The 22426-nt window shown below is 44.8% G+C and overlaps 3 non-coding genes across 3 annotated transcripts; all 3 read right to left on the minus strand.

The window, feature by feature from the left end:
• Window positions 1-517: 517 nt before the first annotated feature.
• Window positions 518-589, minus strand: trnag-ucc (transfer RNA glycine (anticodon UCC)). Its single transcript has one exon. It is a non-coding gene; the product is annotated as a tRNA-Gly (tRNA).
• Window positions 590-11526: 10937 nt separating this feature from the next.
• On the minus strand, window positions 11527-11616 carry trnar-ucg (transfer RNA arginine (anticodon UCG)). Its single transcript is given in 2 exon segments — window positions 11527-11562; window positions 11580-11616. It is a non-coding gene; the product is annotated as a tRNA-Arg (tRNA).
• Window positions 11617-21628: 10012 nt separating this feature from the next.
• trnar-ucu (transfer RNA arginine (anticodon UCU)) lies at window positions 21629-21719 on the minus strand. The gene is given in 2 exon segments: window positions 21629-21664; window positions 21683-21719. It is a non-coding gene; the product is annotated as a tRNA-Arg (tRNA).
• Window positions 21720-22426: the final 707 nt, after the last annotated feature.

A 22426-nucleotide genomic window follows, 5' to 3' on the forward strand; every position in this document is an offset into this window, starting at 1 on the left:
GGTTCTATTCACAAAGTTGCCGATAAGACCAATCTTACTGAGCGTGGAACTGTAAGAATCCCAACGCGTATATTGACCAGTGAAGGTCGACTTGCGGTAATCTGGTAGAGAATCCTCTGGAAGATTTCTCAACTAGGGTGTCAAATGAGGGGAGTTATTTTGACTGCTCCATTTCATAGGTGAATTTGAGCTCAGGATGGAGCCCATAAAGACATGTAAGGAAATTGTTACATGCAGCTGCGGATTTAAATATAGCAAACGTATCGTCCACATATCGGAAATATGCGAGAGGGAGGGGGTGAGGCGTCTTTCCACCCAAGGCCCGAATTTTACGTTCGAAAAACGTGAGTGATGAAAACGTTTGATGTATTTTATTTCATTAGTCCTTTATTTCCTTGTTGGAAATCTCCCCACACTTTCTGTTGTTCTTTATCTCATTTTGGAAACCACAGAGATTAACTACACGCGTCCGGAATTGTGGTCTGACCACGGGTAAGGCTAAAAAATAGGCCGCTGCTGCGATGGCCGGGAATCGAACCCGGGTCAACTGCTTGGAAGGCAGCTATGCTCACCACTATACCACCATCGCACACTTATTTAAATTACAGTCAGCATTTATAATACCGCGAAACACACTATATCTTTGGCATTTTGTGTCTGATTGATAAACTGTTTGGCAATAACTCTCACCATGTTCATCGACACCAACACCCATCTAGGACCCTCCACCCCTGCCTGACCCTCCGTCCCCACCCCATCTTCCAATCCCAGCCCCGGCCGTGTATTCACTATACCCCCTGACCTTCCCATCTCTGACGCTGAACGTTCAGTGCTCAGCAAAGGACTTAGTTTCATACCCGTACGTCCTCATCTCAATGAATTTTGGGCTCGGCACGATGCTGAACTCTTCTTCCGCCGCCTTCGTCTCCATGCTCACTTCTTTGGGCAGGAGTCCTCTCCCCGTTCAATGGATCCTTTTACCCACCTCCAATATTCTCCCTCTGCCTGGAGCCCTCCCTCTGGATCCTTACCTTGTCTTGATCTTTTCATTGAGAACTGTCGGCGTGACATTAGTCGTCTCAATTTCTCTGCTCCTCTCACCAATTCTAACCTGTCTCTCTGAACATACTGCACTCCATTCTCTCAGGTCCAACCCCAACATTGTCATCAAACCCACTGACAAGGGTGGTGCTGTTGTTGTCTGGCGCACTGACCTCTACATCGCAGAGGCTGAACGTCAACTCGCAGACACTTCCTCCTACCTCTCCCTGGACCGTGACCCGACCACTGAACATCAAGCCATTGTTTCCAGGACTGTCACTGACCTCATCTCCTCTGGAGATCTTCCTCCCACAGCTTCCAACCTGATAGTCGCTCAACCTCGGACGGCCCGCTTCTACCTCCTACCCAAAATCCACAAACAGGATTGTCCCGACAGACCGATCATGTCAACCTGTTCCTGCCCCACGGAACTCATTTCTCGTTATCTTGACTCCCTTCTCTCTCCCCTTGTCCAGTCCCTTCCCACCTACGTCCGTGATTCCTCTGACACCTTACGTCACATCAACAATTTCCAGTTCCCTGGCCCCAACCGCTTCCTCTTCACCATGGACGTCCAATCCCTCTAAACCTCCATCCCCCACCAGGATGGTCTGAGGGCCCTTAGCTTCTTCCTTGAACAGAGGCCCGAACAATCCCCATCCATCACTACTCTCCTCCGTGTGGCTGAACTTGTTCTCACACTGAACAATTTCTCCTTTAACTCCTCTAACTTCCTCCAAATAAAAGGTGTGGCTATGGGTACCCGCATGGGCCCCAGCTATGCCTGTCTCTTTATGGGGTATGTGGAACATTCCTTGTTCCAGTCCTACTCCGGCCCCCTCCCACAACTCTTTCTCCGGTACATCGATGATTACTTTGGTGCTGCTTCATGCTCTCATCGGGACCTGGAAAAATTTATTAATTTTGCTTCCAATCTCCACCCCTCCATCATTTTCACATGGTCCAACTCTGACACTTCCCTTCCCTTCCTTGACCTCTCTGTCTCAATTTCTCTTGATAGACTGTCCACCAATATCCATTACAAGCCTACCGACTCCCACAGCTATCTCGACTACAGCTCCCCACATCCCGCTTCCTGTAAGGACTCCATCCCATTCTCTCAGTTCCTTCGCCTCCGTCGCATCTGTTCTGATGATGCTACCTTCAAAAACAGTTCCTCTGACATGTCCTCCTTCTTCCTTAACCGAGGTTTTCCACCCACGGTCGTTGACAGGGCCCTCAACCGTGTCCAGCCCATCTCCCGCTCATCCGGCCTCACGCCTTCTCCTCCCTCCCAGAAACATGATAGGATCCCCCTTGTCCTCACTTATCACCCCACCAGCCTCCGCATTCAAAGGATCATTCTCCGCCATTTCCGCCAACTCCAGCATGATGCCACCACCAAACACATCTTCCCTTCACCCTCCCTGGCGGCATTTCATAGGGATCCTTCCCTCTGGGACACCCTGGGCCACTCCTCCATCACAACCTACTCCTCAACCCCCACCTATGGCTCCTCCCCATGCCCACGCAGAAGTTGCAACACCTGCCCCTTCACTTCCTCTCTCCTCACCGTCCAAGGGCCCAAACACTCCTTTCAAGTGAAGCAGCATTTCACTTGCATTTCCCCTAACTTAGTCTACTGCATTCGTTGCTCCTATTGCGGTCTCCTCTACATTGGAGAGACCAAACGTAAACTGGGCGACAGCTTTCCAGAACACCTGCGGTCTGTCCGCAAGAAAGACCCAAACCTCCCTGTCGCTTGCCATTTTAACACTCCACCCTGCTCTCTTGCCCACATGTCTGTCCTTGGCTTGCTGCATTGTTCCAGTGAAGCCCAACGCAAACTGGAGGAACAGCACCTCATCTTCCGACTACGCACTTTACAGCCTTCTGGGCTGAATATTGAATTCAACAACTTTAGATCTTGAACTCCCTCCCCCATCCCCACCCCCTTTCCGTTTCTTCCCGCTCCCTTTTGTTTTTTCCAATAATTTATACAGATTATTCTTTTCCCACCTATGTCCATTATTTTTAAATATATACCTGTAATGCCCTGTCAGTCTTTCCACCCCATCCCCACTAGAGCTGTACCTTGAGTGTCCTGCCATCCATTCTTAATTAGCACATTCTTAGATAATAGCACCACCTTTAACACGTCTTTAATCCTTTGTCTGTGACATCTTTTGATTATCTGCTCCAATCACTGCTTTCTTGTCCCTACTACCACTCCCCGCCCAACTTCTTTCCCCCCCCCCCCCCCCCACCTTTAACCAACTTATATTTCATCCCTCTTCTAACTTTACTCAGTTCTGCGGAAGGGTCATGAGCACTCGAAACGTCGACTCTTTTCTTCTCTGCTGATGCTGCCAGACCTGCTGAGTTTTTCCAGGTAATTCTGTATTTGTTTTGGATTTCCAGCATCCGCAGTAGTTTTTTGGTTTTATTCAGAATAATTTCCCGGCCCCGCTCTCTGGAATCAGGTCTGACAGTATCTCTCGTGAAGAATCAAACATTAACTCTGTCCCTCTCTCCACTGATGCTGCCAGACCTGGAACAGGGCGAACGTTTCGATTCCAATGTGACTTCTTCGCCAGTTCCGGGAGGCTCTGTTTCACTCGCCGCAGATGCTGCCGGAGCTGCCGAGTTATTTTCAACAGATTCTTTGTTTTTATTTCAGAATGTCAACAAAGCTGGGCCATTCAGGAGAGACTTTAAAAATATTGTTTCACGCAAAGATAGAGGTGTGAAACTGTCTTCCCTAATAAGCAGTAAATGCTGCCTCAATGAATAATTCCAAATCCGTGAGTGATAGATTTTTGCGAGGCAACAGTATAATAGGATATGGAATCAAGGCAGCTGGATGGAGCTAAGACACAGATCAGCCATTGTCCAACTGAGTGGTGGAACAGGAAGGAGGGATTGAATGGCCTTCTCCTGTCCCTCCACAGAGACCCGGAACTCTGGGCTCAGACACTCTCTTCTCCATGGATCCCCGTCATTCTAGACTCGGGCACTCGCGTCAGGATCACACTTCACAAATAATCACTGACATGATCGGATTCTCCCGCTTTTATTGCTATATTTTCAGCTGTAGTACTTTTAGAACTCCTGTTTTATAATTAGAGTGAATTTTACTGTTTTTATAAAACGATCAACATTGAACTTGCGCCTAACACAGGGATCCAGGCAGGGATGGAAAGTCCAACTTAGAGTGAGTGAAGAAGAGTCGCTGAAGTTGAAAAGTGCACCGATATCTTCAGCATCTCAGGAGGGCTCGTCCGGGAATTAAACCTGACAACTCGAGCAAACTAATTTAAAGAACACCCCTAAATGAGAATAATGCCACTAAAGACTGGAACAACGAGGCAGCCAGGGACGCTGCATCAACCAAAGTTAACTTTCATTGTCTCCCAAATCCTTTTAACAAACCTTTCACATCACAATTGTCAAGTCAGAAAATGTAAGAGTTACACCACAGCTCAGGTATTGACAAGGAATGTGAAACTGGGTCCATGTCTCACATCAATGACCTTTCACCAGAACTGGGAAAAGTTAGTTTTGTAATAAGCTGTAAGTCAATGTAAGGCAAGAAAATAAATCAAAAGCGACAGCCTGTGATATGTTGGAAATCGGTTAAAAAAATGAGAAAATAGTTTATGCTGCATGGCCAGAGAGAGGGAAACATAAGCTCTTAGATTTTCAACAGCACAAAATGAGGCCCGTGGTGCCCCTGAAAACTCTCTGTAAGATCAATGGACCAAGTAAAGAAACAAAGGATGTTTCTGGAGGAGGAGTGAATGGCAGATTGATGAACAACTGTCATCCGAAAATAAAAACACGTGGAAAAGGAATCTCGAAATAACCTCTGTAAACAGGAAAAGCGAAGTCAAAATGGGGCGCGGGAGGGAGGGAGAATGGGTGGGTGGGTTGGGGACACTTTTCCAGAGCGATATTGTTGATCTCAATGATCTCACTGGAAAGCTGGAAAGTGTCTAATTGAAAGATGAGGCGCTGTTCTTCGAGCGTACCTGAGCTTCATAGGAACATTGCAGGAGGCCGAGAGCCGAGTGATCTGCGGAAGAGCCAGGCCGCCAGTCATTTTGTTTCACCAGCTTGACTGTGTGGATGAGTTGGGTCGAGCTCCTGCTGATTTACCGGCGGAACTTGGGTATCAATTCTGTCACGAGAAACTGACACTCCAACACCTTCTGTCCAAAGATACTCCAACTCCAACATTTACTGTCCTACTGTGTCCCTGAGTCACATTCTGCTGAGTAATTTATTTCATTCCTGCTCAAATCCCTGATTGTTAATTCCCTCTGAACCGGATTGCTCAAACACAAGAAAAGGCTCAAACTCGTCTCAGTGTAAATACCACAATACAGTTAAAGTGTGGATAAAATCAAATTAAACTGAGGGACTCCAGTTCTGTCGGTTTCTATGTTCATTCAGGCACGATTGAAACCGACTGATTTCAACATCAGGATCAATCCAGATTCCCGTTACATGGACAAACCTTCTTTAATATTTGCGTTCATTTTCTTCACGTGTATTGCAGTGATATACTGTCTGCAATGATTTCCCGGGCTCTTAAACATGCTCCTGATTTCAATAAATGTCACCATCTCGAACGCAAAGAAGTTTGAAAAACCTTTTGGACAACGCACCCTGATCCGGCCAAATCAAAATCAAACTGTGGGATTCTCGGGCTGTGTTTAAACTTAAGAAAACCTCTAGGGCCAAGGTAATGGCAATCAGCACGTAAATGCATTGAATGGGTACATTAATGTTGATAAACTTCCAGCAAACTCTGGTGAACTCACTTCGGTGACTCTTCATGCTCTGTTCGGACCTGGAAAAATATATCAAATTTGCTTCCAATTTCCACCCCTCCATCACCTTCACTTCGTCCATCTCCAATACTTCCCTTCCCTACCTTGACCTCTCTGTCTCCATTTCTTGTAATAGACTGCCCACCAATATTCAATACAAGCTCACCGACCCCCACAGCTACCTCGACTACAGCTCCTCACATCCCGCTTCCTGTAAGGGCTCCATCCTATTCTCTCAGTTCCTTCACCGCCTTCGCATGTGTCCCGATGATGCAACTTTCCAAAACGGCGCTTCTGACATGACGTCTTTCTTCCTTAACCGAGGTTTCCCACCCACTGTGATTGGCAGTGCCCTCAACCATGTCCGTCCCATCTCTCGCGCCTTTACCCTCACAACTTCCTCTCCCTTGCACAACCACGATAGGGTCCCCCTTGTCCTCACTTTCCACCCCACCAACCTCCATATTCAAAGGATCATCCTCCGCCATTTCGTCCAACTCAATCATGATTCCACCACCTTACCCTCATCCTCCCCGACCACTACTCCCCCAACCCGTCAGCATCCCAGAGGCACCGTTCCCTCGGGGACAACCTGGTTCACTCCTCCATCACTCCCAACACCTCATCCCCATCCCATGGCACCATCCCATGCAATCGAAGAAGGTGCAACAATTGCTCCTTTACCTCATCCCTCCTCACCGTCAAAGGGCCAGAACATTCCTTTCAGGTGAAGCAGGGCTACACTTGCACCTCTTCCAATTTGGTCTACTGCATTCGCTGCTCCCAATGCGGCCTCGTCTATATTGGGGACATCAAACCCAGACTGTGTGACCGCTTTGCGGAACACCTCTTGTCTGTCTGCAGGCATGACCCAGACATTTCTGTCGCTTGCCATTTCAACACACCATCCTGCTCTCATGCCCACATGACCCTCCTTGGCCTGCTGCAATTGTTCAGTGAAGCTCAATGCAAACTGGAGGAACAGCACCTCATCTTGCGATGAGGCACTTTACAGCTTTCTGGACTTAACTTGAGTTCAACAACTTCAGACCAGGAACTCTCCCTTCAATCCGCACCCCCTTTATTAGTCCCCTTTTTAAATAAATAATTTTATTTTACTTTTTATCCATTTGGTTTTATTTTTATTCATTTATCCACAGTTTAATCCGCTTTTTACCCCCCTTCTATTCCATTTTCTAATTTTTTAATTCCTCACCACCGCCCCCACCCCCACCCCATCCCCCAAAGTGTCACCTGTTACATGTTCCATGTTGTTCTTTCACTCAATGCTACCCTTGTTTCCAATGATCACATTCTGCTTTATTTCCTTTACACCACTATCAACACCTTTTATTTAGCTCCACCCCCCAACCCCCCGCCCCCAACCACCTGATACAATATAAATGTCATCACGTTTGCGCTTCTCTTCAGCTCGGAAGAAGTGTCACACGGACCTGAAACGTTAACTCTGCTTCTCTCCCCACAGATGCTGCTAGACCTGCTGAGATTTTCCAGCATTTTCTGTTTTTGTTTCAGTTTTGCGGCAGCTGCAGTATTTTGCTTTAATCTACGGCATTTAACAAATCGACTCATGTACTTTGGCATCCATGAACTGTTGGCACAGGCCCTGAATATTCAGTCTGGTGTTTAATGATGGAAATATAGTTTCAACACCATGTCCAAACTGTCTATGCGCAGTGTGAAAACCCACCGTTGAATACTGGAACAGACAATCATTTGGTAGCAAAAACAAACCCCTTCCGGCTTCACAGAGGAATCGATCCAATAGGAACACAAACTTCATAAACGACATTTGAAATTTAACCACATCAGAAATTGCTCTAATATTCAGTTGGTCTGTCCGCCACTGGACTAATGAACGATCAACTCCTGTGTCCAATCAGTAAGATATGCAGCCACCGAGAAAGAGGTTTAACAGAGAGGGGAAAGCCCGGTTGATTGGATTTGGTTATTGTTAACAAAATCATCATCAGACTGATTTTTCATGGTTAATATTCCCCAAAGCTGATGGAAGAATTTGCAGCTGGGGGAATATAGAGAATGCAGGGGTGACAGGATTCTCTGTGTCAGCAGCAGATACTGGTAACTGACTGGTGGATGGGGTTCTAGTATTCAACAGGAAATCGTTAATCGTGAGAGGAAAATGTTCTCAATAAAGGAATGAGCCTCGTTTCAGTTCCCTCCAGATTTCGTTTTTCGTTATGAAGATGGGGAGGAGAAATTAACTTTGACTGTTAAGAAAAACGAGTGGGTGATGATTTGTTAGGTCCAGGAAGATGTGAATATAGAAACGGACGGAGACTGTTCTCCGCTCAATCCAATTCAGCTCAGCATTTGAACTTCATCCATTCACCGTGTTTTTGTAACCCTTAAAATAATTACTGAACAAACAAACAAACAAAAACTATCAGATGCAGTTTCTAAATGTTCAGATTGACCTCCAGGTTCAAAAGCATTTTGCGGGAGAGGGTTGCAGATTTGCACGGTCCTTTGTGTGAAGAAACCTTCCTGATATCACCCTTGATCGGCTTAGCTCAAATTTTATGTTAGGCCCTTTTGTCTTGTAGAAATGGGGATCGTAAACACAGCCCCAATTGCTCGCTCTCTCTCCTCACCATTCACCTGATTTGTTCTGCTCTCTGTAACTCTCTTTGACTCTCGGGCTCCCTCCATAAGCTGCTTAGTTCCAGAAATTAAATCACAACTCGGTCCCTTCATTTAAACCAATGACTGCTTCTTTAAGGAAGTTCTTCGTTCCGATTTATCGAGTAATTTGATGGAACATGCGAACAAGGAGCAGGTGTCGGCCAAGAAGTTTTCCGATGTTGCAGGGATGGGGTCAGACTGAGAAACCATGCCTGACGGTCGGGAATACAGGTCGACGAGCCCGCGACAGATTGAGACAGATTAGTCAGTGAGAAACAGCTTCTCTTTGTGCAAGGCACCGGTTTTAAATGAATCAATGGGGACATGAGGATTCATCTTCGATGGTGGGTGGTAAGGATCGGGAATGCACTGTCTGGGGCAAGTGGGAGAGGCAGGTTAAAATCGGTGCTTTCATAGTGGAACTGGACAACTGCCTGAAGAGAAACGTTTACATGGCTATGGAGAGAGGGCTGGGGACTGGGATAGCTGAGTTCCTGTTGAAGAATCTCAGGACAGACAAAAGGCCGAATGGTCTCCTTCTCTGCTGTAACTTTTCCACTTGTACGGGTGTGAGGTTCTCTCTGCATCACTTTGTCGCTGGAACAGGATTTGGGTGTGGAATTCATTCTCCATCTGTCAGTCTCTGTGGATTAATTCTTTATCGTTTGTTTTCGGGATTTATCGGGGATCTGTCAGTTTCTGAGGGCCGTGAGTTTCTGCCATGGGTCTTCATGTGAGTGAACAGGTCAATTCTCGGTCCACAGATCTTTGGACACATGGGGATAGGATGTCCCAAGAGGTAGTGAGATCCGGAGTGCAGGATTTGCTTCCTGTCACTTCTCCTCAGCCGCCGTTCTGCCTCATCATTGAGACCTGTGTGTATGATTCATTCTGTATCGCTCTGTCTCTTGTACACCGTGAGAGTGTGTGATTCAATGTGTATCAGTCAGTGTCTCGTGCCACGCCTGATTTTATGATTCATTCTGGGTCTCTCTGTCTTTTACTCACAGTTTGAGTGTGGGATTCATTACGTGTCTGTCAGTCCCTGAGACACTTTGCAAATCTGGATTCATTCAACCCAGAATATACCTCACTGAAAGTGGGCCATTTGTTCTAACAGGTAAACTGCCGGACAAGATCCTCCACCTAGAATACTTCATGTAACATTATCTGTTTATCGCTGAAATTCATTCTCCTCCTAGACTTACCTAGACTTCCTTTAAATGCAGTTTATCTAATCGTCTCAGTTGCTCCAGGCGATAGTTGGCCTGTAACTGCTGCCGATTCAATGGGAATAAATTAATTAATCATGTTTTCTAAATTGTATTTCATATTTTCATTCCTATGTCTGCCCCATCACATCACATCACAGATTCCTCACATTGACCTGTTTCCGCGACACCGACAATGTGAATTTCTTCCGCTCTGTTGCGGCCAGTAGATGGCAGCACATTCTGATATAGTGAAGTTGACAGATCAGAGACAATCGAGAAGACTTGTTCACATTATTTGGAAAGGGACAGTTTTAGAAATACTAGGAGAGTGGAGTTGACCTTTTCTTATATGTATTTTGTAACAACCAATAGTTATCGTCTGTTCCTCGATACGATGATGACATCCACTCAGGGCCGTGAGTTTCTGCCATGGGTCTTCATGTGAGTGAACAGGTCAATTCTCGGTCCACAGATCTTTGGGCACATGGGACAGGATGTCCCAAGAGGTAGTGAGATCCGGAGTGCAGGATTTGCTTCCTGTCACTTCTCCTCAGCCGCCGTTCTGCCTCATCATTGAGACCTTGTGACTCAGAGTGTGCTGCAGCTTGTGGGATGAGTTTTGGTCATTTTGAATGATGAGAAGCAAGCTCCTCGCAGTCATTAATATGAATGCTGCAGCGCTTGAATGAACATTTCAGAGAATCATTGATGCGTTTTCTTTGTCCTCCCCTGCAATGTTGGCCATTGGAGAATTGAGAAAACAGGACCTGGAGGGAGCGACACTTTTCGACCATCCGGACACAGCGTGCAGTCCATCCAAGTTAATGTTTCAGGAGTTTGGCCTGAATGATTGATGAGCTACCTTCAAGAACGCCACTCCAGTTTATTCGGCAGCGCTCCCATGGAATCTGGAGAGTGCCGCGGAGACATTGCGGATGGAACTTATCCAACACTCTGATGAGTCGCCGATGCACAGTTAAGTAATTATAACGTTGTATACGACCCATCAGCCGTTGTCTTGTGTGTGAGAGCGAGATACAGGCTTATCGTCCCTTCTCTACTCCATTATTGCTTCATTCAGCCTCCCAAAATCTTTCATAAGTTTAAAGACCTGTATGAGACCACCCCTCAGCCTTCCTTTTTCAAGGAATATGGGCGCTTTTTGCAAGCTCAGCATTTGTTGAGCATCTCACATTATCCTCGAAGTTACGAGTGAAGCAAATTGCTGTGTGTCTGGAGTCACATGTAGGGCAGGCAAGGGAAGGGTGGATGATTTATTTCCCTAAAGGGCATTCGTGAACCGGGTGGGTTTTTACTACAATCGATGATAGTTTCATAGCCGCCATTACTGAGCCTAGGTTTCAATTCCAAATTTAGGAAATATTTTAATTTAAATCTGCTCTGGTGGGATTTAGACCCGTGCCCGCAGAGATTAACCTGGTCCTCTGTATTGTTAGTCCGGTGACATCAGATTCAGGTAATTCAGATTCATGAGAAAATTGGAATTATCCCAAGGCATTTTATTAAACTGATTGATGCAAAGATTTTTGTTCCAGTTGGATAAATCAATAACTTAACGAACCTGATCAGATATTGTGGGTCTGTTCGGAACTACACAAAATACAAAGATGAGTTAGAAATTAATGCACAAATTAACAAGAGCAGAGAGTGTGAGAAAGACCCCTGAAATGTTTGGAAGGTAACGCAGAAACTTCAGCTGACGAATGAGGCCGCGGTTTTCAGTAAGTCTGACAGATTTCTGTATAAAACGACCGCGGCAGGACTCGAACCTGCAATCTTCTGATAACCACAGCCAACACCACCGAAGTCAGACGCCTTATCCATTAGGCCACGCGGCCATCTCTTAGTTTCCACCGTGTGGCCTCCCCTCTAGCGTTGCTAAATTGCAGAAAATAAACCACAGAACAGCCCCTTCATATAAACCATTACCAAAGGAAGCCGTTCTTCACGAATTAATGAGCAATTTTATCAATGTTTCCGACATGTTAAGACGATAGTGTCAGAGAGAGAAACTTCCGCGAATTTTGGAATTGGGGGAGGGGTAGGGGTGTGGGGGCATTGGGGCGCAGTCAAAAAACATGACTTTTCCGGAGTGAAATTAGGAAACTTCTCTCTCAGCAAAGGGGACTGGAATTTCAGAGATCCCATCGGGAAACAGCACTTTAATTTTAAATCTCAGTTTGATAGATTTGTATTCATCAAATATATGATGGATCAGTGAGAAAATGGGTATTTATCTGTATCTGAAATTTGCTCCTTGTAATATTATGGAAGACATTGAGTTATACATTCATTGCAATCGAACCCAGGTTTCTGTGATGATAAATAATAATTCCACTCCTGAATCGCCAATCATGCTGAAATCATGTTACAGCACATAATGAGAACACTCGGCCCGTCTGGACTCTGCTGACCCTCTGAACGAGCAGCTCACCTACTGAACTCCACAGCCTTTTCCCTCTAACACTGCACATTCTAATTTTCAGATCAAGATCCAACTCCCTGTTGAAAACTTCAATTGTCCTGCCTCTACCACACACTCAGGCAATACATTCCGCATCCTGCATGAAAAAAAAATCCTTATGTTGTAATTTCTTATTTTGTAAATTAACTTAAATCTGTGTCCTCTTGTTCTGGATCATTCCATGAATCCAACAATTAACCCGTATTTACATTGTCCAGACCACTCGTGATTTTGAATACCTCTATCAAATCTCCTCTCAAACTTCCTCACTTCATGAAACACATTCCAACATCTACAATCAATCAATGTGAATGAAGTTCCTCATGCCTGAAATCTGTCTTGTCAATTTTTTCTGCAATCTCACTAATGCCTTCACAACCTTGCTAAATTGTGTTGCACAGAATTAGATACAATACTCCAGGTGAGATCGAAACAGTGTTTTCTACAGGCTTCACGTAACTTATTGTTTTTTTACTCTATGCCATATTGATGAAGCCAATGACGTTCTATGCTTTACTGGCTATTCTCTCAACCTGTCCTGTAACGATAAATGATTTATGAACATATGCACCCACATCCCTCTGTTCCAACAATCCCTTTAGAATTGTAACCTTTATTTCGTGTTGTCTCTCTCTGTTCTTCCTCCCAAAACGAATGACACTAGGTTACTCGGCAATAAATTTCATCTGGTAATTGTCTGCCCATTCCAGCAACATTTCTAGATCCTTTTGGAGTTCTATTCTGTCCTCCTCACAGTTGGCAATGCTTCTAACTTTTGTATCATCGGCAAATTTTGGAATTGTGAGGTTGCAACAAGGTCTGGATGATTAATAAATAACTGGAAAAACAGGAGCCCTAAGACTGGACACAACAACACAAGAAATAGGAACAGGAGAAGACCACATGGCCCATCGCGTCTACTCTGCCATTCAACGCCATCATGGTTGACCTTGGGCCTCAACTCTATTTTTCTGCCAGATCCCCATATCCCGCAAGTCCCCGAGAGACCTGGGGAGCTCCACAAGATAACTTTCTCCAGTCCAAAATGCAACAGTTCACCACAAATCTTTGGTTACCGTCACTCAGCTCATTTTGTATCTGTGTTGCTACTATCCCTTCTATTCAATGAGTTCTATCTTACCTCAGAAGTCTTTTGTCCGCCACTTTATCAAATGCCTTTTGCAAGTCCATGTAAATTACATCAACGGCTTCACCCTCATCAAAACTCTTTGTTTTTGCATCAAAAATTAACCAAAGTTAAGTAACACGATTTGTTCTTATCAAATTGTTAGGAAATAGAGCGGTTTAAGTAAGTTATATTGGTATTTGTAGTTGTTAGGAATGAGTTTTAGCTTTAAAGTTTAAGTTTGATTTGTATTTCTGTATGTGTGTTAAGAAAGGTCAAATGGAGTTTTAGTTTAGATTTAAAAAGGTTCTTCCATTTCTAATGAGGTTTACGACTTAGGAAGTTAAGCAAACACATCAATTTGGCCTGTTGCCTAGCAACAGGGAAGCTGAGAGGCAGGTCCCTCCCACAGACACACACGCAGAAGACAAACAGCAGTTTTGATTAGGAAGCTGCGGACCTCAGTTGGTTTTTGAAAGTTGCTGCCAAGAGAGACTGGCAAAGGCGGCAGATAGTTAGTCCCAAGCTAAAGAAAAATCCCAAATTCCAGGAAAGTGGAAGAGGGGAAAGTTCAAAGCAGACCTTCTGGTGAAAGGAAGGATGGGAACCTGGATAATGTCCTGTTAATGAATTTAAGAGTGAGGGGCAGAGGGAAAGGCTCCAAGTTTCATAGTTAAAGAGTCAGAAGCTGCAGGAAACAGATTTAAAGCGGGAACAATTGGCAAGGGTCAAGAAGGCCCAAAGAGACAACTGAAGGTCTTTAAATTTTGCCATGGGCAGGTGAAGCAGAAGCGTACTGTTAACAGCTGAGTCGATGAGAGAGAGAGCGTGGAAGATAGCTTGTATGCATGTGGTGACCCAGGGGAGAGGAACATTGCAAGGACAGTTCTAAATCCTGCAGCTGAATTCTTGCAGAAGGCGTCTGAATGAAAGCATTGGTTTGGGAAAAGGTTCCAAGGTGAAGTGTGGAGCGCAGAGATTGGAAATCCTCGTGTGAAAGACGGAGTGCAGTGAAACTGGTTGACTCACGGTTTGCAAAGCACCTGGAGGGAGTTGAGGAGAGATCCATAGCATCTGGTTAAGTTGGCATCTGTCACTTGGTTTCAGAGTCTGGCATGCCTGACCACAGGGTGCCTATTGATAAATAGACTGTGTAATTAGTGTGGAAATTAAAGTATAAGATAGCTTTTGTACCTTATGTTATCCTTACAAATCTGTATAGATCTGTAAAGGTATAGTTGTGGGTGAAAGAGTTTTGGAACATAGTTCATTTTTTCTCTTTGAATAAATGTTTTATTTATTTTTTGTTAAAAGGTGATCAGATGACTCCTGTGACTCTGTTCAGTAGCTACTTTCTACGTATTTAAACAAAAAAAATAAAAGTTAGGATCTATCAAGCTGGGTTCCACTCTGGATTTAGGATTGTCCAGGGGTAATCTCAGCTGGAACCATAACATAATCCATGCTGCTTTTACTTATTAATGTGCATTTTCCCGAGGTAATTTTCAAGTTGTCAGGAATTTTACTTTCTGAAAGGTAGCTCACCACCCAGGTTAAACTGGCTGCCCTGTAGTTTCTGGGCTTATCCTTACACATTTGTTTGAACATAGATGCAACAATAGCAATTCTCCAATTTGCTGTCACCACCCCGAGTCTAAGGAATATTGGAAAATTGTGGCCTGCGTCCCTGCAATTCCTGCTCTCCTCCCTCAGTATTCTGGATGCATCTCGCCTATGTCTGGTCCTAATCAACGTTAAGCACACAAAGCCTATCAAATACCTTCTCCTGAAATTGTTTATTACCTTTACACTACAATATCGATCGAGGTGAAATGGTTCACTTTCTGCTCAGTGCAACTCCTAGGATACAAACAAAATATGATCACATCAAAATCAAACTATGGGGCTACCAGATCTGGCAGTCTCAGAGAAGTTACAGTTCCATCAGAGAATATTACAATTCTCTCAGAGAAGATTACAATTCTCACAGAGAAGATTAGAATTCCCTCAGAGAAGGTTACAAATCTCTCAGAGAGAAAATTACAATTCTCTCAGAGACGATTACAGTTCTCTCAGAGAAGATTACAATTCTGTCAGTGAAGATTACAATTCTCTCAGAGAAGATTACAATTCTCTCAGTGAAGATAGCAATTCTCTCAGAGAAGGTTACAGTTCTCTCAGAGACGATTACAGTTAACTCAGAGAAGATTTCAATTCTCTCAGAGAGGATTACAATTCTCTCAGTGAAGATTATAATTCTCTCAGGGGAGATTACAATTCTCTCAGTGAAGGCTACAATTCTATCAGTGAAGTTTGCAATTCTCTTAGAGAATGTGACAATTCTCTCAGAGACGATTACAGTTCTCTCAGAGAAGGTTACAATTCTCTTAGTGAAGACTACAATTCTCTCAAAGAATACGACAGTCCAATGCATTCATCCAGAAAATGGATTTGTGTCATTGGCGTGTTCGGGTAACATCACAGTGCGATTGTTTCTTTTTCAAATTGTCTTCATTTCCTTCATGTGTGATTCATTGATGAATTCTCTGCAATGATGGGCTCAGTTCGCTAATATAAGCAAACCGATCCACCTAGACCGCAAAGAGTTTTCGAAAGTGCACTGAGCGGCTTACAGGACAAATAACATCACGTGAGAGCTCGCTTGAGATTTGAAACAGAGACCGCTCACATTCTCACTTATGAAACGTCCCAATGCGAGAATCACACCGCGAGACCAATAATGTAACTGCATGTATATAACTCAGCAAATATTGACTTTCATTGGCACCCAAAACAGATCAGCCATTATTTCAGAGCGCTATAGGTAAAAGAGAACATTGAAGAAATACACCAGGCAGTGTCTAGGCCAGACAGTGTCCATGGAGACGGTAAGAAAACTCAAGCTTCAGTTACACTCATTCTCTTCTTGGGACAAATTAACTCTTAAACTTCTCTTATTAGGATAAATTAACCGTCCAATTACATGAGCAACAGTTCCTTCATTTACTCCACGTATTTTGCAGTGATAATTTCGCTGTAATGGCTTCTCAGGTTCTGAAACCTCGCCCCGGTTTAAGTAAAATCCGCCTTTTCGCTCGCAAAGAAATTTGGATTTCAAGCGGTGATATACGAAGTATCATCTGGGATTTGAAGCCACGACCTCTAGCATGATCATTTAACAAAAATCTCGAAGCGCAACTCATACCTCTAGACCAACGAGCCTACCACAGGTAAGCGAGATAACCGCTTTGTGCATTCCTTGTCCTCCAGAGTGCGTCAACACTCCTTTTGGGTTTCTGTCGTAACACCAGAAAACAATTAAGAATTACACCTCATGTCAGGCAGCAGTGTGGACAGTGAAAGGGTGTTCACGTTTCAGGTCGATGACATTTCATCAGAACTCAGCAATGCTAGAATTGTGATCAGTTTTACACTGTAACTCCTGACACCGAGCTGGAACAGGAACTCGGCACCCACTCAGTCTGCCGGTGCGTGCGCCCTTCCTCCCACCGCTGCCGTCCTCGTTGTTCAGCCATTGACTGTCGCCCACTTGCTGCCTCCCACTCACTACCCTGTTCCCGAATGTCAGGTGCACAGACCCCAGGCCCTCCCCGCCTCTCTCGCTGCGCTACACGCCGACCCTCTTGCCACACCGCTCGCTACCCCACTACCAAGCCCCTCACCTCCCACTCGGCACCTCCCTCCTGACCCCTGTCGCCGCCCATCTCACCACAAGAACTGAGGAGATGGTGACAAGCAGAACAGCAAGTGAGGCGGTGAGGGGTAGGGAACAGGCGGAGGAGCGGGAGGTTACTGAGGCGCCGAGCAGTCCGGCAAGCGAGACGGTGAGCAGGACAGGGACAGCAGTGCCGAGAGAGGCACACAAGAACAAGAACACGCAAATCAGGAGCAGTAACAGGCCATTCAGCCCCTCGAATCTGCTCCAGCATGGCTGATCTGAATGTGGCCGCAACTCCACTTTCCTGTCTGCCCCCCATAATTCTTCACTCATTCCTTTGTCAAAAAATCTCTCCAACTCAGCCTTGAACATTTTCAATGACCCAGCCTACACTGCTCTCTGGGGAAGAGAAATCCACAGATTAATATCCCACTGAGAGAGAGAAAGAACAAATGACCTTCTGTCAGTCTGAAATAGGAGAGCCCGATATTTTTAAACTGAGTCACCTGATTGTAGAGTCCCCCATAAAAGGAAACAGTCTCAGCAGCCACCCTGTCAAGTCCCCTCAGGATTTTATATGTTTCAATGATCCACCTCCAATTCCTCTAAACTCCAATGGGTATAGGCCCAACCTCCTCAACCTTTCCTCATAAGAAAACCCTTCCATTCCAGGAATCAGTCGACTGAATCTTCTCTGACCTGCTGTAATGCAATTAAATCCTTTCTTAACTAAGGAGACTAAAACTGTACACAATCCACCTGCATCACCAGCTCACCCAGTCAGTCATGTATTCGCTCACCCACAGTCAATGACTCGATATTTAAACTACCAGAATATGGCAGCTAATGTTGTAAAAAGGGGCCACGTCCTTTCGTTCCATGACTCTGCCACTGGGTTTAGCTGGGGGAGTTAGATGGTGGCGGTACTGTACATTTCACTGACATCAGGACGGCAAGATCCCTGGAGAAATGTGCAGGAGCATCGGGGATGCAAAATCTTTGTGTGAGGTGGTAATTGCTGCTGACCGGGAAATGTGGACCATTGTGTCCTGTGTAAGTTGAGCGGAGTTGATTCAGTGGCGCTTGTTTTCACCGTCCAGCCCGCCCGTTTCCATATTCGACACATTATCCTCCGAAATTTCCACCACAGCCAGCATGATATGACTACCAAAAACACCCTCCCTTCTCCTCCACAATCACCATTCCAAAGCGACCAAAGATAAAAACAAAAAACTGGGGATGCTGGAAATGCAAAACAAAAACAGAAATACCAGGAAAAACTCAGCAGGTCTGGCAGCATCGGCGGAGAAGGGCAAAGTTGACGTTTCAAGTCCTCATGACCCTTCAACAGAACTAAGTAAAAATAGGAAAGGGGTGAAATATAAGCTGGTTTAAGGGGGGTGGGGGTGGGAGACAACGGGGGAGGAGGGGTGGGGGGGGGGGGTGGGTTTGTTGTTGGGACAAGCAAGCAGTGATAGGAGGAGATAACCAAAGATGTGACAGACAAAAGAACAAAGTGGTGTCGAAGGTGGTGATATTATCTAAAGGAATGTGCTAATTAAGAGTGGAGAGCAGGACAAGCAAGGTAGCTCTAGTGGGGGTGAGGTGAAGTAAACGATGGGTGGAATACATTTAAAAATAATGGAAATAGGTCAATGGACGCTGCTATCCAGCCATTCACACCTCATCTGGGCCAATCGTTTGTTTCTGTGTCTGTTCCCTTTGGCTTTTGCCCCGTGATACTTTTTTTTGTAATTTCATCTCTCCGGGCACCTACACCATCACAGACCTGCGCTTTTCTTCAACCTCTTCCCAGCCTCCGACTCTTTCACTTGTTCAAAACCTATTACATTTCTATCTTTCCTCAGTTCTGTTGGAGTATCGTTAACTTGAAACATTAATTCGTTTTCCAATTACAGTTGCTGCTGAGTGTTTCCAGCATTTCCTGTTTTTATGTCATAGTAAGCTCCTTGCCTGATAACACATCCCTTTAAATTTAATAATCTGGAACTGGTAACAAACCACATTTAAACAGACATAGTCATACCTGCAATTTCGATTCCCTGAAAGAAGAAATATTTTACCGTTTCCATTCCGCACCCACGGGATCAATTCTCATGCCAGCTTCTCACACCCTTCATGCCCCACAGGATGTAGGACTGATTTCTATCCATGAATCATAGAATGATACAGGACAGACAGAGGTCATTCCGCCTGTGCTGGGTCCTTGGTTGAGCGATATGATTACTCCCACATCCAAGTCTCTCCCCATATTCCTGTATTGTATTTCCTTTCAGATATTTCTCCAAATGTATTTTGCAAGTTATTATTGAATCTGTTTCCAACACCCGTCCAGAAAGCTTCCATTTCACAACAACACTCTGTGTAAAATATATTCTCCTCATCTCACTCCTGACTCATTTCCTAATCAGCGTCAAACTGTGCCCTCTGGTTAGCAGCCCTTCCGTCAGTGGGAACAGTTTCTCCTGATTTACTCTATCAAACTGGTCATCATGTGACCACCTCATGGCGGGAGTATCGCAACGAAAAACAATTGGAGAAAATTCGAGGAAAATTTTAACAAAATTAATTACGAAATTTAATTTATCCAAATTTGAACAATTTCAAAAACAGCACCGCGATTGAATAAAACTTCCCAAAGCTCTTCAAAGCAGCTCAGTCAAGCAACATTCGACACTGAGTCATAAATTTGGGAAGCTGAACAAAACCTTGGTCAAAGGAAAAACAGAATTACCTGGAAAAACTCAGCAGGTCTGGCAGCATCGGCGGAGAAGAAATCAGTTAACGTTTCGAGCCTTCATGGCCCTTCGGCAGAACGGGTTGGATTTTACGAGGGTCTTACGCGGGGTGGGGGTGGGGGGGGGGCGGTGGTTGGCAACTGGGGGCGTTTCTAGAAGGAATTGCAGAGCGAAAGGCTCAGACAGATAGAAACGTGGCCAGCGATGAAACAATGAAAAGTGGAAATGAATAAGGGACCAAGTTTGGATTCAGAAAGAGATAGGGAAATGTCTGGGAAAGGAACTGAGAATCCAGTCTGGCAAAAATGAAATCTATCCCTGGACCATTAATATCCACACAGCCGCTCATTCCAAGTGTCCAATTGGAAACTTGACTGAAGGAACATGCAGTCTGACAGAGCGCATGTGATAATCCAATGTCTGATCTAAAGCTGCAACAGGAACTGTTCATTCCAGCTGTGATAATAGTGTTTGCCTTGATGTTCAGGGGTGTAGACTCACATCATTCTTGTTTCGAGCTGTCTGTCAGAAAGAGTTTGGAAAGATGACGGAGCAGTTATGGGAAGTAGTGTTATGCTGCATGTCACTGATGCTCGTTGGCGAAATATCACCGAAAAACTGCATTGCTACGGCACAGAAAGAGGACATTTGGCCCATCATGTCTTCACAGGCTCTCCGAATGAACAACTCTTGAACCATTCCCCCACCTTCTCCCCATAACCCTACAGATTCTTCATTTTCAGATCAAATTATAATTCCCTTTTGAATGATTCAGTTGACCCTGACTCCATCATACTCTTAGACAGTGCATTCCAGGCCCTAATCACTAGCTTCAAAATAATAATTAAAAAAAAAATCTTCTGAAAACAGTTCGCTTTTTTTTTACTAATCAAATATCATTTTCGATCCTCTCACGAGTGAAAAGAATTTCTCCCTATCTACTATGTCCATACTTCTAATGATTTTGAACACCTCTATCCAATCTCCTCTTAACCTTTTTTTCTCTGAGGAAAACAGCCCTATCTTCTCCAACATATCCTCATAACCTCGTCCCTGGAACCATTCACGTGAATCTTTTCTGCAATCTCTCCAGCACCTCCACATCCTCCCTAAAGAGTGGCGCCCAGAACCGGACGCAATACTCTTGTTGAGGCCGAACTCATGAATTGTACAAATTCAACATAGCCTCTTACTCTTGCACTCTATCCTTTTATCAATAAAGCCCAGGATACAGTGTGGTTGATGGAAAAACTCTCTCAACCTGTCCTGCCACCTTCAATAATTTATGTACATAAACATCCAAGTCCCTCTGCTTCTCCACCTCCCTTAGAGCTGTACCCTTCATTTTATATTGTCTCTCCATGTTCTACCTACCAAACCTCTCTCCGTTGAACTTCATCTGCCACCCATTTCCACCAACAGGTCCAAGTCCATTTGAAGTCCTACACTATCCTCCACACTCTCCACAATGCTTCCAAGCTTTGTATCTTCTGCAAACGTTGAAATTTTGTCCTGGGCACAAAGGTCTCGGTCATTGATATTTATCAGGAACAGCAAAGGTCCCAACCCTTCCGCCAGGCCGAAAAACATTCATTTACCGCCAACCTCTGTTTCCTGCCACTCAGCCAATTCTGTATCCTTGTAACGATGAAACTCCTTTTGCCACCAATTTAATTGTTAGGTGGCGAATTTTCTTCTGTTAAGTGGTTCAGATTGGAAAGCGGAGAGAGACTGGATTTACCTGGACAGAGAGGGGTTGGTGACGGCAACTGAGAACATGGATGAACCAGTTGCTGATTTGCTTTAACCTTTATCTAAAAACCGACTCTGGTGGGACTCGAACCCACAACCTTTGAATCTCTTATACAACAGCAGCTAGAAGCCCAACACGCTATCCGTTGCGCCACAGAGCCAGAGACAGGCAGGCCCTATTTGCCATTCGACACAAGGGAATTTGTGAGACTGGTTCAACAAGGTTCAAAAGGTCAGCAATTTCCGACATTTGAACAATGACGACATTTCAAGAGCACTCATTGCCTGTAAAGTGTTTTGGACGTCCTGTGGCTGTGAAAAGAGCTATAGAAGTTCGAAAGAAATAGCAATTTCCTTCAAAGAGACATAGGTTGGAAAGCAGGGCGGACAAGTGGTGGCTGAATTTTTTTGCAGAGAAGGGTGAAGTGATTCATTTTGGTCGGAAGAACACGGGGAGAAAAGACAAAATAAAGTTTATAATTCCAAAGACGGTGCCGGAACAGCGGGAAATGATGTACATCTGCTTAAATCATTGAAGGTGGCAGTGCAGATTGAAAGAATCGTTCATGAAGCACACAATATCCTCGGCTTAATGGCGAGGAGCTTAAATTACCTCGATACATTGTAGCGTTGGGATATTTACCTTGGAGACGAGGAATTTGAGAGGAGATTTCTGAGAGTTCTTTGCAGTATCGAGTCTTCTGGACAGAGGGTGGGTGATGTTTTGGACATGGGCTGCTTCAGTATCGGAGGTGTTGAAAATGGTGCTGAACATTGTGTAATCATCAGCGAACATTCCCAATTCTGCTGGAAGGAAGGTCAATGGTGAAGCAGCTGAAGATAGTTGGGCCTAGGACACCACACCGAG

This window comes from Cetorhinus maximus, chromosome 31 (genome assembly GCF_964194155.1).
Source record: "Cetorhinus maximus chromosome 31, sCetMax3.hap1.1, whole genome shotgun sequence".
NCBI classification, from domain to species: Eukaryota; Metazoa; Chordata; class Chondrichthyes; order Lamniformes; family Cetorhinidae; genus Cetorhinus; species Cetorhinus maximus.